This window comes from Martes martes, assembly GCF_963455335.1.
Source record: "Martes martes genome assembly, chromosome: 2".
In the NCBI taxonomy this organism is placed as follows: domain Eukaryota; kingdom Metazoa; phylum Chordata; class Mammalia; order Carnivora; family Mustelidae; genus Martes; species Martes martes.
This window is the reverse complement of record NC_137889.1, coordinates 118,456,117-118,469,568: the sequence shown is the minus strand read 5'-3', so window position 1 is coordinate 118,469,568 and position 13,452 is coordinate 118,456,117.

Here is a 13,452-nt window from a genome sequence, read left to right as displayed (position 1 = left end):
CAACCTTTAGTTTCAATAGGTGTATTTGGGGAGGAGAAGACAAATAATGGTGGGAGTTGAAACTTAGGCTACCACATGAAACTTGGAATATTTCAGGGTCTACATCCTCAGCGAAAAAGTCAATTGGCAAAATAAATAAATAAATGAATAAATAAATAAATAAATTTAAAGTAATAAAATAATCACATAAAAATCTGATCTCTGCTTAGATTGAAAAATATGGATTTATAGTTTATAGCCAGCTAAATGATTATTCAAGATCAAGGGTAACAAAGACATTTTCTTTTGAACAATACCAGAGATGCTAGCTATTTACTTCAAAAATACAGACAACAAATCCAGAGAAAAATATGAAATCCTAGGAGAAATGGTGATAAAAGAATCAAATGTAAATATGAACAAAAATTGCTGTATACACATATACCCAAAATAATAATATCTATGGGCCGCTGCAGTTAAAACTTGATAAAATGAAAATGTTAAAAGCAACGACAGGTGCTAACTGGAATTCAAGTGCTTTCTATTTTTTTTTAGAAAAATGGTAGAGACATTAATTAAATTAAGACTTTAGTAAGTTAAACGTGTTTTGTTAAAATTTCAGGACTGAGTACAGTGTCTAAAAGAGTACAGACAAGACATCACTGAAGCATTTAATCTGAAAGAAAACAAAAAGAAAGAAATGAGGTGGATAGGAAAATAGAACAGAGAAAGCACAAAAAGAGGTAGAATAATTCCAAATATATTAGTAACAATAATTGTAAATGGACCAAACTCCTCAGGTAAATTCAGAAATACAGTTGACTATTAAGCACCTTAGGGGTCAGGGCAGCAACCCGTTGTGCAGTCAAAAATCCATATATAACTTTTGATTCCCCAAAATGTTAAGTACAAATAGCACACTGTTGACTAGAAGACTTACTGATGACATAAATAGTCCATAAACTCATATTCTGTATGTTATTTGTAGTATATACTCTATTCTTATAATGAAGTAAGCTAGGGGAAAGAAAATGTTATTAAAAAGTCATAAGGAAGAGAAAATACTTTTACAGTATTATACTGTATTTATATTTAAAAAAATCTGTAAGTAGACCTGTGCAGGTCAAACCTGTGTTGTTCAAAGGTCAATTGCCCACTGGAAAAAAATATAGCTCTATGTCATTTCTAAGACACTCTTTTAAGATAAAAACACAGATATTTTGTAAGGAGAAAGATTGAACATATTAACTAAAAGAAACTATAGCAGCTATATTAATATCAGATAATACAGTCATTAAAATGAAAAGATGTATCAGGGAAAAGGAGATCACTGCTTATTGCTGTGGTTCCTAAAAGTGATAATGGGACTATATCAGTGAAGAGAAAAACTGTAAGGTTTTGTAAACATTTTAGATGAATTCTTTTGAGGTATAACAGGTGGAACTGTCTGATGGTAAGCATATCAGAGAAAGAGAGAATATGTCCACATAGCTGTCTTTCAAGCCCATGATTCAGGGTGGGCAAGAAAAAGGGTGCTATAAGGCTATAAGTAATATGAGCAGGTTTCAATCTAATTATAATTAAAAAATAATAATATATGAGATTTTTAAGAAGTAGAAATAATATTACAGTTTTAAATGTTTCTTATTTTGGGCTTGGCAAAATGACAAATTTAAAGAGAGAAGAAACATTCTCAGGGAAGTGAAAGTCTGATTTCCTCAATGAATTTTTTTTTTAAAGATTTTATTTATTTGTTTGACAGACAGAGATCACAAGTAGGCAGAGAGGCAGGCAGAGAGGGAGGAGGAAGCCAGCTCCCCGCTGAGCAGAGAGCCTGATAATGAAGTGGGGCTCCATCCCAGGACCCTGGGATCATGACCTGAGCTGAAGGCAGTGGCTTTAACCCAATGAGCCACCCAGGCACCCCTCCTAAATGATTTTTTTTTTTTTTTTATAAACAGGATGAAATGAATTAGTAGAGCTGATTTACTGAGGTTGCTCAGGAACATGAATCTCATGTTTTGGAATGCTATTATAACGACAATACTGGATACACTTTTCTTGAGACATTTTTAAGAGTCACTTTTTGATGTGAAAGAGACTCCAGATATCAGGAGAAAATAGAGGTTTGTCCTAATTTATTTTCACATTTACTTTTCTCCTTCAATTAATAGAAAGATGTAAGCATCCTTTGAAAAACATTGCTTCCAACTAATTCCTAATCTTAGGATAATTGTTGTTCGATGTGAACTCATTAGAAGGGGAGTGGTGAGGGGTGCCTCAGTGGCTCAGTGAGTTAAGTGGCTAACATCAGTTTAGGTCATGATCTCAGAGTCCTGGGGTCAAGCTCTGCATCAGGCTCAATGCTCAGTGGAGAGTTAGCACCTCCCTCTGCACCTACCCCTGCTCATGCTTTCTCTCTCTCTCTCTCTCTTTCTTTGAAATAAATAAATAAAATATTTTTAAAAAAAGAATTTCTCATTAATTAATGAGAAATTAATTAGATATTCTTTTAATTTTCTCTAAAAAGAAATGAAAAAATGGATGCCAAAAATAGTCTAAAAAAGAATTGATGTCCCAAAGTTTATTTTGCCTCAAAATTTCAAGTATCAAGTGTCTTTCAATGTATAAAAATTAGATTCTGATTTTATTCTGAATGTAAACTAGAGTTAAAAAACCGAACAAAATGAGCTTATGGGAAGCTAGGCAGTTTTCATATTTTAGTTTCTCTATGCATTAAACCATCAGTGATCTTTGATAATTACAAAATGAGTCTGAATAATTTTTGCTATATTATATAAATATTATTTTTAACTGCAGTTATCTCCATGGTTTATCATCCACACACACAAACACACAAAACAAAAAACAAAAAACAAAGAAACACATATGAGAGCCATCATAAAGTGTAAAAAAATCAAGTCATTCAACTTAAGTGAACATAACTCAAAAGGAAATATTAATTTCCTTTTCTTGAAATGGGAGCAGTTATCATATATATTTAGGGACATGGTTATTTTTTCTCTGGTTATTTAGTGAAGTACTAAAAACCAAATGTTTAGGGCACCTGGGTGGCTCAGTGGGATAAGCCTCTGCCTTTGGCTCGGGTCATGATCTCAGGGTCCTGGGATTGAGTCCCACATCGGGCTCTCTGCTTGGCAGGGAGCCTGCTTCCTCCTCTCTCTCTGCCTACCTCTCTGCCTACTTGTGATCTCTCTCTGTCAAATAAATAAATAAAATCTTTAAAAACAAAACAAAACAAAACAAATGTTTAGATAAATGTTTCTCAGCTTAGCTGATATAATTATTAAATTGACATTTCACATATTTTATTAAGACTTTTAATAAGAAGCATACATATTCTTTTTTTTATTAACATATAATGTATTATTTGTTTCAGGGGTACAGATCTGTGATTCTTCAGTCTTACACAATTCACAGCACTCACCATAGTACATACCCTCCCCAATGTTCATCACCCATCCATCCCATCCCTCCCACTCCCCTCCCCTCCAACAACCTTTAGTTTGTTTCATGAGATTAAGAGTATATTACAGTTTGTCTGCCTGTCTGGTTTCATCTTATTTCATTTTTCCTTCCCTTCCCCTATGATCCTCTGTCTTGTTTCTCAAATTCCTCATATCAGTGAGATCATATGCTAATTGTCCTTTTCTGATTGACTTATTTTGCTTACATATTCTTAACAGGTTCAGTTTGTGACTTTATTAATTGAAAAAAAAAACTTTATTGACTTTATTAGTTGAAAAAACCCATGTCACATTTTCAGTGTCTTGAATCAATATAATACTCTCAAAAATGTATATTGTACTTGCTAACACTTGGCTTCTTTATAACAAGTCTAGCAATTCTCTTCTCCAGTGAAACAAATAACTCTGAAGTTTATATTCTCTAAAAAGACTTCACTAATTAGAAGAGAGCAATTTCCTCTATCCTTAATTTTAGGTCAGAATAATACTTTTGAAACGTTAAGTATGTTGCTTTTGCTTCCTTGGTTTAGCCATGGGAAATTATAATAAGGATAGTTAGGATAGATTAAGGAAAGAAATGCCCTGGTTTTATTTTTCTTAAAAAGTCTGTCTTGGACTTCCTTTTCCAGTTAAGATACAGAAAGTCCCAAGAGACAATTCCTTACATCCTAAAATGCAAATCTAGATAATCCACAAAATGATAGATTTTGCTAACTTATCAGCTAGTTTAGGATGCAAAGAAAGCAATCAACTTTTTCCAGAAAAGAGAGGCCAATAACCGAAATCATCTTTAGACATGCAACAATAAAATCAGGGAGCCCATCATAAGTGAGAGTAAGTAGAAATCAGCAGAACTTCTAATGGATGTATAAGGGCTAGATTGAGAGACTGAAATCCCTGGAAGTTACAGCTACAAAGGAGTCATGAACTCACCACCAATATTCTCTTAGGGACAAACAAACAGAATTTGTTTTTTGAAGATTGGATATGGTAAGGGGAAATAAAACATTGCTCCATGAGGTACACAAGATAATTCTCAAGTGTAATATGGCAGCTTGCAGGGGAAAAGAAGGAACGACAAGAAGTCTGAGAAAAATCCTTCAAGCAACACTGATTCTCATACAATGCTTAGTTGCATTTCAAAAATGCCATTTGTAATCTGTGGTTGTGACAAAGGAACTGCATTTGTGAAAAAATCTGGTTACATAGAATTAAAATATAGGACAGGGAAAGCAAAAAGTATCAGAAAGGAAAATGTAATTAACTGTTATAAAGTTCTTACAATGGTTATGAAATAGTATAAAAATGGCATATTATTTGAAATATATAATATATAATAGGGTATATAATATATGGTACATAATATGTATGACTGTATATAATACAGAATATATTATTTCAACTATAAATAGTATATTATTTAAGGTAGTCTGTCATAAGTTAAAAATACACATTGTAATCTTAGAACAACACAACATAAATTTATCTGTAAGTCAATATGACCCATGAAACTGAATACAAAAAAAAAAATTATGTGAGTCAGTCACCTAAATGATTCTAAGCAAGGAAGTACAAAGAAAGAAAGAAAAAATGGAATTTTAAAAGAAAAGGTAGGCACAATGATCACAATTACATTAAGTGTAAATGGACCAAATACTTTATAGAGATTTCCAGTCCTAGTAAAAAAACACAAAACCAAACATATAATACTTACAAGAAAAATATTTAGATTCAGATTGTGGTAGACAGACTCCTAAAGTAGTCCTATGATTCTTGCCTCCTTGTTCTCACACCCTGTGTGATCCCTTCTCTTTGACTATGTGTGTGATTTTTTTCTAAGCCATGGACTACAGCAAAAATAATGGCATGTAGACAGAAGATTTGAAAACACTACCAATGAATTTTACCTAATTGATATCATAGACCATACATAGATATTTATGGTAACGTTTTCAAATAAGCATGGAGCATTTACCAAGATAGACCATATTATATAGATTAGAAACACATCTCAGTACATGTCAAAGATTGGGAGAATATGACTTTTGTCTATAATGTAATTAACTAGAAATTAAAAACAATAAATTTTCTATAAAATATCCAAATATCTTTAAGTTAAGCAACAGATTTCAGAAGAGCCCATAAAGCAAAAAAATCTTATGAGTAATTAGAATATATTTTGATCTAATGATAACTAAAGGATAATGAAAGCATTTAGCAAAATACATGAAATACAGCTAAAGCAGTATTTTTAAAAGGTAATAATTTCAAATGGCTATGTTAGAAAGAAGAAAAGTGTAAAATAATCTTATGTATTTCCAGCTTAAGAAGTAAGAAACAGGACAACTATTATATGATCTCTTTGATATGAGGAAGTGGAGATGCAATGTGGGGGGGTTAGGGGGAGGTAGGAAAAGAAAAAATGAAAGAAGATGGGATCAGGAGGGAGACAAACCATAAAAGACTCAATCTCAAAAAACAGACTGAGGGTTGCTGGGGGGAGGGGGGATGGGAGAGGGTGGTGGGGATATGGACATTGGGGAGGGTATGGGCTATGACGAGTGCTGTGAAAGGTGTAAACCTGGCAATTCACAGACCTGTACCCCTGGGGATAAAAATACATTATATGTTTATTAAAATAAATAAATTAATTTAAAAAAAGAAGTAAGAAACAAATAAAACTCTAGCAAATTAAACCCAAGATAAGTAGAAAAAAGAAAACAAGATCATTGAAGGCAGCTACCAATAAAATAGAAAATAGGCAAAGAAAATGAACAAATCAGTTTGTTCTTTGAAAAGTAATATAATTATTAAATAGCAAGATAAAAATATTACCAATATCAAGGATAAGTAAGGGATTTATTTTAATCATTAAAGAGATAAGGGAATATAATGAACAATTTTATACTAATGAATTTTGCAACATACCCAAGATGAGATGGAAAAATCACCTGAAAGATACAAATGAACAAAATCAATATAGAAAGAAATAGAAAATTTGATTAGTCCCATATATTGTAAAAAAATTAAATTTGTTATTTATAATTTTTCTCAAAGAAAACTACAAGTCTAAATGATTCACTGGAGAATTCAATCAAACTTATGTGAAAGAAACTCTACCAAACTTGAACACATGCTTCAAGAAATAGAGAAGAATACATTTTCAACTGACTTTATCCTCAAAACTTAAAATGCCAAATCAGATAAAGATATTAGGAATAAAAGAATTACAGACCAATGAACCACATGAATAAAGATGCAAAAGTTCTTAGCAAAATATTAGCAAATCAAATTCAGCAATACACAAAAAAATAACGCAGTATTTCCAAGTAGGGCTTATCCTAGGAATTCAAGATTGGCTTACAATTTAAATATTAATTATTGAAAGTCACAATCTAAATAGGATAAGGGAGATCAACCATGTGATTACTACAAGAAATAACTCTGGATAAGCTACAGCACAAAACGTGTCCAGAAAAATAAAAGCATGGACAACCTTCCATAACTTCTTGGGGGTCCCAGCAAGGATCAAAGCAGAAGAATGATTCTCAGTTCCTCAGAACCAAGTAGTGGAGTGAATGAGACATAGACTTGTGGAGGTCATGCAGAGAAGAATGAGAAATGATAATGTGGCAAATCTCCATGGACAAAAGACTAAAGACGGATGGATAACCCAAATATCCAATGATACCTCTGATACCTTGAAGTAATGTGAGGCTCAGGAACTTAGCTCTAGACCTCATAAAGCTGGGGTTCAACCTCAGTTTTATTGAGATTAACATTCACTTTCCTCAGCAAAAGGGAAATTATAATGATAACATTTTTGGTGATAAATTAGTGATGAAAACATAGAAAAAAAAAAGAGGTGATTATTATTACCCTTACCTATAATGTATGTAACAACAAGAAAGTGAACAAGATAGAAAATGTCAACATAATATTCTGTGCTGTGCAATGGTGAAAATATTTACATAGTCATAATAAGGCTACCAAAAATTATAATGTCATTATACTAAAAAGATGGATTGAGTAGATACGTGTGTGTGTTTGTAGCTGATTGTGTCTACCTTTCCATGTAGGAAGTCAGTAAATGATATCAAAAATTAACAGTGTATTTGTGTTGGTTTTTTTCTTCCCTTTTTTTTTTTTACAAGCATTGGAAACAACTTTATAAAACTATATACGTGCATAACTTTGATAGAATATTGCATTAATATATCAGTATAATATGATGAATTTACACATTTATTAAATACTTTTGAAGGACAGTGACATATAAGAATAGTGACATAAGAATGTATGAATATGTATACATATCTCCTTAAATAAAACCCCTGAGTAATTAATTTAAAAATTTAACATTAGTATTTAGTAATTAACATTAAAATTTAATTGTAGTGATTTTTGTTTTGTGTTTGTGTAATTTTCAGATTTTTAATAATGGACACATATCACTTTTTTTTTTTAAGTTAGGGGAAATAACCCAATAGACTTATTTTAGAAAGAAGAAACAATCAGAATGGAAATGAAGATAAGTAATATCAACAAGACAGAAAAGTTTCTGCCATGGTTTGCACATTTCTAAATATCCCTTAAGCACACATACACATGCACACACACCATTGTGATTATGAATCAGTTTCTATGTTTGGGGGAAAAATGGGTGACCAATGTAATCCTTAGTAGAATCACAGACAGGTAGTTCAACCTTAAAAGGACTGACAGTCCTCAGAGATAAAGCAGTGTCTGTGTCACCATCACAGTGCAAAACCCATGGAGATGTCCCACCTGGTGAGATAAAAAGAGCCTGAGAAATGCGAGGGAACTCAGTGTATTTGGCAAATAGTTTCTGCTTGTTCAGATGCAACTGCACACGTTCCTACTCATGCCATGCTGAGAGCTGTCATTTATCTTAATTAAATTCTCAGTTATCAGAGGCTATCTTTGTGTCCATTCCTGATTTTCCTTTTTTTTTCTTTTTCTTCTTAAAGATTTTATTTATTTGACAGAGAAGTAGAGAAAGATCACAAGCAGGGGGAGTGGCAGGCAACGGTAGAGGAAGAAGCAGACTCCCTCCTGAACAGGGAGCCGGATGCAGGGCATGATCCCAGGACACTGGGATCATGACCCAAGCCTAAGGCAGATGTTTAACTCACTGAGCCACCCAGGCACTCCCATTCCTGATTTTCTTGAAAATAAAGAACAAGTGACTCTCTCCTAGACCCCACAAGCATCATGTAAGCAGAGCCCTGACTTATGGGAATGAAGAGAAAAAAAATTCAAGGGGTATTTACCAAGCTTCCTATGAGGACAACAAATGTTCATTATTATAACTGTTTTTTGTTACTATATTTTCTCCCTGGAGGGATCCAAGTTTATAAAACCAAGTCTGTTTAACAGTAGATTTCTCCAGACAGGAATTAAAGGTAGGTGCCATGAAATTTGAGAGGAGGCGAGAGAGCAGTTTACCCAAAGTGGGATTAAAAGAGCCAGAAGACACTTAAACTGTTGTTAAGAATGGCCCATTTTTGTGTCAAAAATGAATTAGTCCTTGGGAGTCTGCCTTAAAAATAACCCTGTGATCAGTACTCTTTCTAATAATCTTTTTCTCTCTTTCAAAACAAAAAAGCAATTGATCTCTGCCTAACTAAGGTTAAATAAGGTTTTCAGCAGTATAAACTAGAATCAGCCTCTTTTTTTCATTTGTTTCCTCCAAAGGTGGGATTCTGAAGGGAGAGCAAGGAATTGGTTTTTGTCTCATATTGATGAAACATTCTTATTAAGTAAAATTAACTCATTTTACATTCTTATTAAGTAAACATTCTTATTAAGTAAAACATTCTTATTAAGTAAAATTAACTCATTTTACATTCTTATTAAGTAAACATTCTTATTAAGTAAAACATTCTTATTAAGTAAAACATTCTTATTAAGTAAAATTAACTCAAACAGCAACTCTGACTGCAACCCCAAGTTAAATGAATATGCTGTACGCTTGACATCTAACACTGAATTCCACAAGTCCTCACACCATTCTCCATTTAAAAAGACAACATCTGACTGTTTCTTGGAGTGACGGCAAATTCCACTTGGACACCTGCATGCCAGATGTGTGTAGTTACACATGCACGCTGCTATTCTGACTACAATATTTACCACCACAAACTGCTTTTCCCCTTTGGCTGAATTGAGGGGTAGAGCCATCAGAAAACACCACAGCTCTTAAACATTTTTTCTCATTACTCTTTTATCTGGTCATTCACATGTTTTCAGTTTTCCTTCTAACTCTATTTTTACATAACAACTCTTATTCCAAATCCACAAGTCATCTCTTTTTCCTTTGTTTAAAAAAATATATATATATGTGTGTGTATATATATATACACACATATATAGAGAGAGAGAGAAAGAGAGAGAAAGAACTGGGGATTAATTGTGGCATTTTTAATTCATTTTTATTTTAGAAACATAGGCAATGACAAATGGAGGGGTGTTATGCTTCATTTTTTTCTGTTGGGTCAAGAATAGGCAAAAGAACAAATAGATTTTTGAAGTTTTAATGAATCTACTCCAAATCTATTGAAAGTATTAGACTATGTCTATTTTTAAACATTAGTTAATAGAAATAATCAGTTTTTCATGTTAAATGAGGGGTTGTTCTTTCTCACAGGTCTCTGCTTTGGGCTAGAAGGGAAAGTCACGCAGCAGATGGATGTTAAAAGTGGAAAGATCAAAGGGTGACGTCACTGGAACTCAAGGTCCAGGCATGGAGGGCCAGGTGGACTCCAGAAGGATAAAGTTAATATGCTATTTTGCTGCTACCAGCAGGCAGGAAGACCAGAGCAAACACAGCTACATGTGCAGAAATCCTCTATCAGCTGTTGGTAATTTGCTTGGATTATCCCAAATGGGTTGCTTAAATCCATCTCATATAATATTACCATGCAAATCCATGGTAGTCCTTGTACCAAATCGATGTGTTAAGTTTTAAAATGAGCTGTGAATCACATGTCAAAGGTATTTAGGTAGTACTGCTTAGATAAGTCCTGGACCAGTGGCCAAGGATTAATTTTAGCACTATGTAATTCCATGGGTTTCATTTTCAATATAAAATATTAAGTTTGTTATTAATGCAATAATAATAAAATAAAATAATAATAAAAACATGTATTGAACACAGTGTATGGGCACTAGTGTAAGCACATTACACGTATCATGTATTACGTCACTTCATATTCACAACAGTTTCCCATAGTAGTTAGTAATGCTATGCCCATTTCGAAGATAAGGGAGGGAAAAGACTGAAAGTTTAAGTAACTTCTTAAGGTGATCTAGCTAGGAAATTGTGATATTAAAACCCAGGCCATGTGACTTGGAAATCCTGCAACCACACTTGAAGAATCTGGATTGGTACTGTAGTTCAGTGAGATTTGCTTGAGATTTGTCTTAGCAAGTCTTGCGTCTTAATGATTAGTAGATATAAATTTCATCAAAGTTATATTTTATCCAAGTAAGAGACTAGATCATGTCTTGGCTTTTTGAGTGTACAGTTCTATTTTTTTCTTCACTTAAATATCAATAATATCCTGTTGGATTTAAGTTCTGATCTCCCACTATCCTGGGATAGAGCCACTAAACTATTTAGAAAAGGCCACCAAATCACCTTTGAAGTAGGAGCTGTAGCTAAGGAAATTTGTACTTGTGTGTTCATGATCCATTACTTATCAGAATGATACAGGCAGATGGACTTTATGCAAGTAAATTCTGAAATGTTAATAATAGGAGTACCCATTAGAACATTCTAATCATTCCATTCAATTATTCAACTATCCTCATAACTATCTCATTGTCTTTTTAAGTTCAAGTAGAATTCTTTCTGTGCCAAGTGGAATTATCAAAGAAAAATATTTTCAGATAAACAGTCATTCCCCAATTACATATTATTATTTTGCCTCTCATGTGATGCTTGTAAATCTAACATAAAATATATATGTTAAACTTCCCAAATAAGCAGATATATTTTGATACTCAGAACTAATCATGAAAAAGAGGTATGATGTATAAGTTAATGTTTTTCCTGATATCTGGTCAGCTACCCACATGGAATCCAGAAATAAATGTCTCTTTTTATTTTAGGCTTGCATTATTATTCTATCCAACATGGAATCCATAGCAGATGGTAATGTGTTGCAGCTTCAACTTATTATTGGTCCTCAAGGGTAATAAGACTTTATATCTATATCTAGGTTCTCAAGCTTTTGCATGCATCAGACTGCTGGGCACAACCCTCAGGGTTCCTGACTCAATAAGACTAGAGTGGGGTCTGAGTGTTTAAATAACTGACGAAGTCCCCTGGTTCAGGCACCACACCTTGAGAATCATTGGTTGAGAGTATTGGGAAAACCCTTTCTATTCTCTAAGGGGAAACCTCCCTGCTTTGGGTCCTCTCTCTCCTCTGATGATTCCCATTGTTTTCATCTTTATTTTTTTGGGTCCTTTCCAACACATTTTCCTCCTCAAACCTCACTGATACATCTGTTTTTGTGTCTGGTTTAGGGTCTGGGTTTTCCTTCATTCAGTCCAGTCTTTTCCACTGCTGATGGCATACCGGTTAGGGCATGGGGGAAATGCTCACGGTAGTCTCACCTCAGAGTAAAATAGCCACAATCACACACTGCCAAATCCAAATTTCTTTTTATCATATTCACTCCAAAATATTGTGTTAGAAGAATCAAAGGCCTTCTTTTATTATTCTATTCTGTTTGTGCCAGAAAGATCTCCCTGGAATAAAGGTAGGAGGGTTTTCTGTTTGGGCAACTTGTGAGACCTACAGAAAAGCATTCTCATCATATCATGATGGCAGTTGAGAATGCTTTTCTGATGAGGAGAACCCATCATGTTTGTATACCTGCCTGCTCTACAGTGTGTCTCTTAGACCTATATTATTCTCTTAAGATTTGGGTGAATTCCATTTTTTTTTCTATTACTCCTTGTTTCTCATCTGAGTTACTGGATTTGAGCTGTGATATAAATTTCTTTTTCCCCATTCTTATATTGGGGTGTTTATAACCAAGGCTTTCTATGTAATTTTTCCCAATTTCTCTGCTCTAAGTTCTAGCCTGTTGTTTATCTTTCACTGGTATTTCTGTTGGTAATTTACTCTTTCTTTCTTTCTTTCTTTCTTTCTTTCTTTCTTTCTTTCTTTTTATTGTCTTCTACTTAATAAGCATGCATCCTTCAACTACCAACCTTTCTCAAGAATCTTTTCTTTCAAGGGGAACCCTCTTACACTGTTGGTGGGGATGCAAATTGGTGCAGCCACTTTGGAGAACAGTGTGGAGATTCCTTAAGAAATTAAAAATAGAGCTACCTTATGACCCTGCAATTGCACTACTGGGTATTTACCCCAAAGATACTGATGTAGTGAAAAGAAGGGCCATCTCTATCCCAATATTCATAGCAGCAATGGCCACAATCGCCAAACTGTGGAAAGAGCCAAGTCGCCCTTGAACAGATGAATGGATAAAAAAGATATGGTCCACATACAATGGAATATTATGCCTCCATCAGAAAGGGTGAATACCCAGCTTTTGTATCAACATGGACAGGACTGGAGGAGATTATGCTGAGTGAAATAAATCAAGCAGAGAGAGTGAATTATCATATGGTTTTACTTACATTATTATAAGGAATAACATGGAGGACATTAGGAGAAGGAAAGGAAAAGTGAATTGGGGTAAATAGGAGGGAGAGACTAACCATGAGAGACTGTGGACTCTGAGAAACAAACTGAGGGTTTTGGAGGGGAGGGAGGTGGGGGTTAGATGAACCTGGTGGTGGGTATTAAGGAGGGCATGTATTGCATGGAGCACTGAGTGTGGTGCATAAACAATGAATCTTGGAACACTGAAAAAATTAAATTAAATTAAAAAAAAATCTTTTCTCTCCATGGGGAATGCAAAGCAATATGTAAAATTCCAGGGGC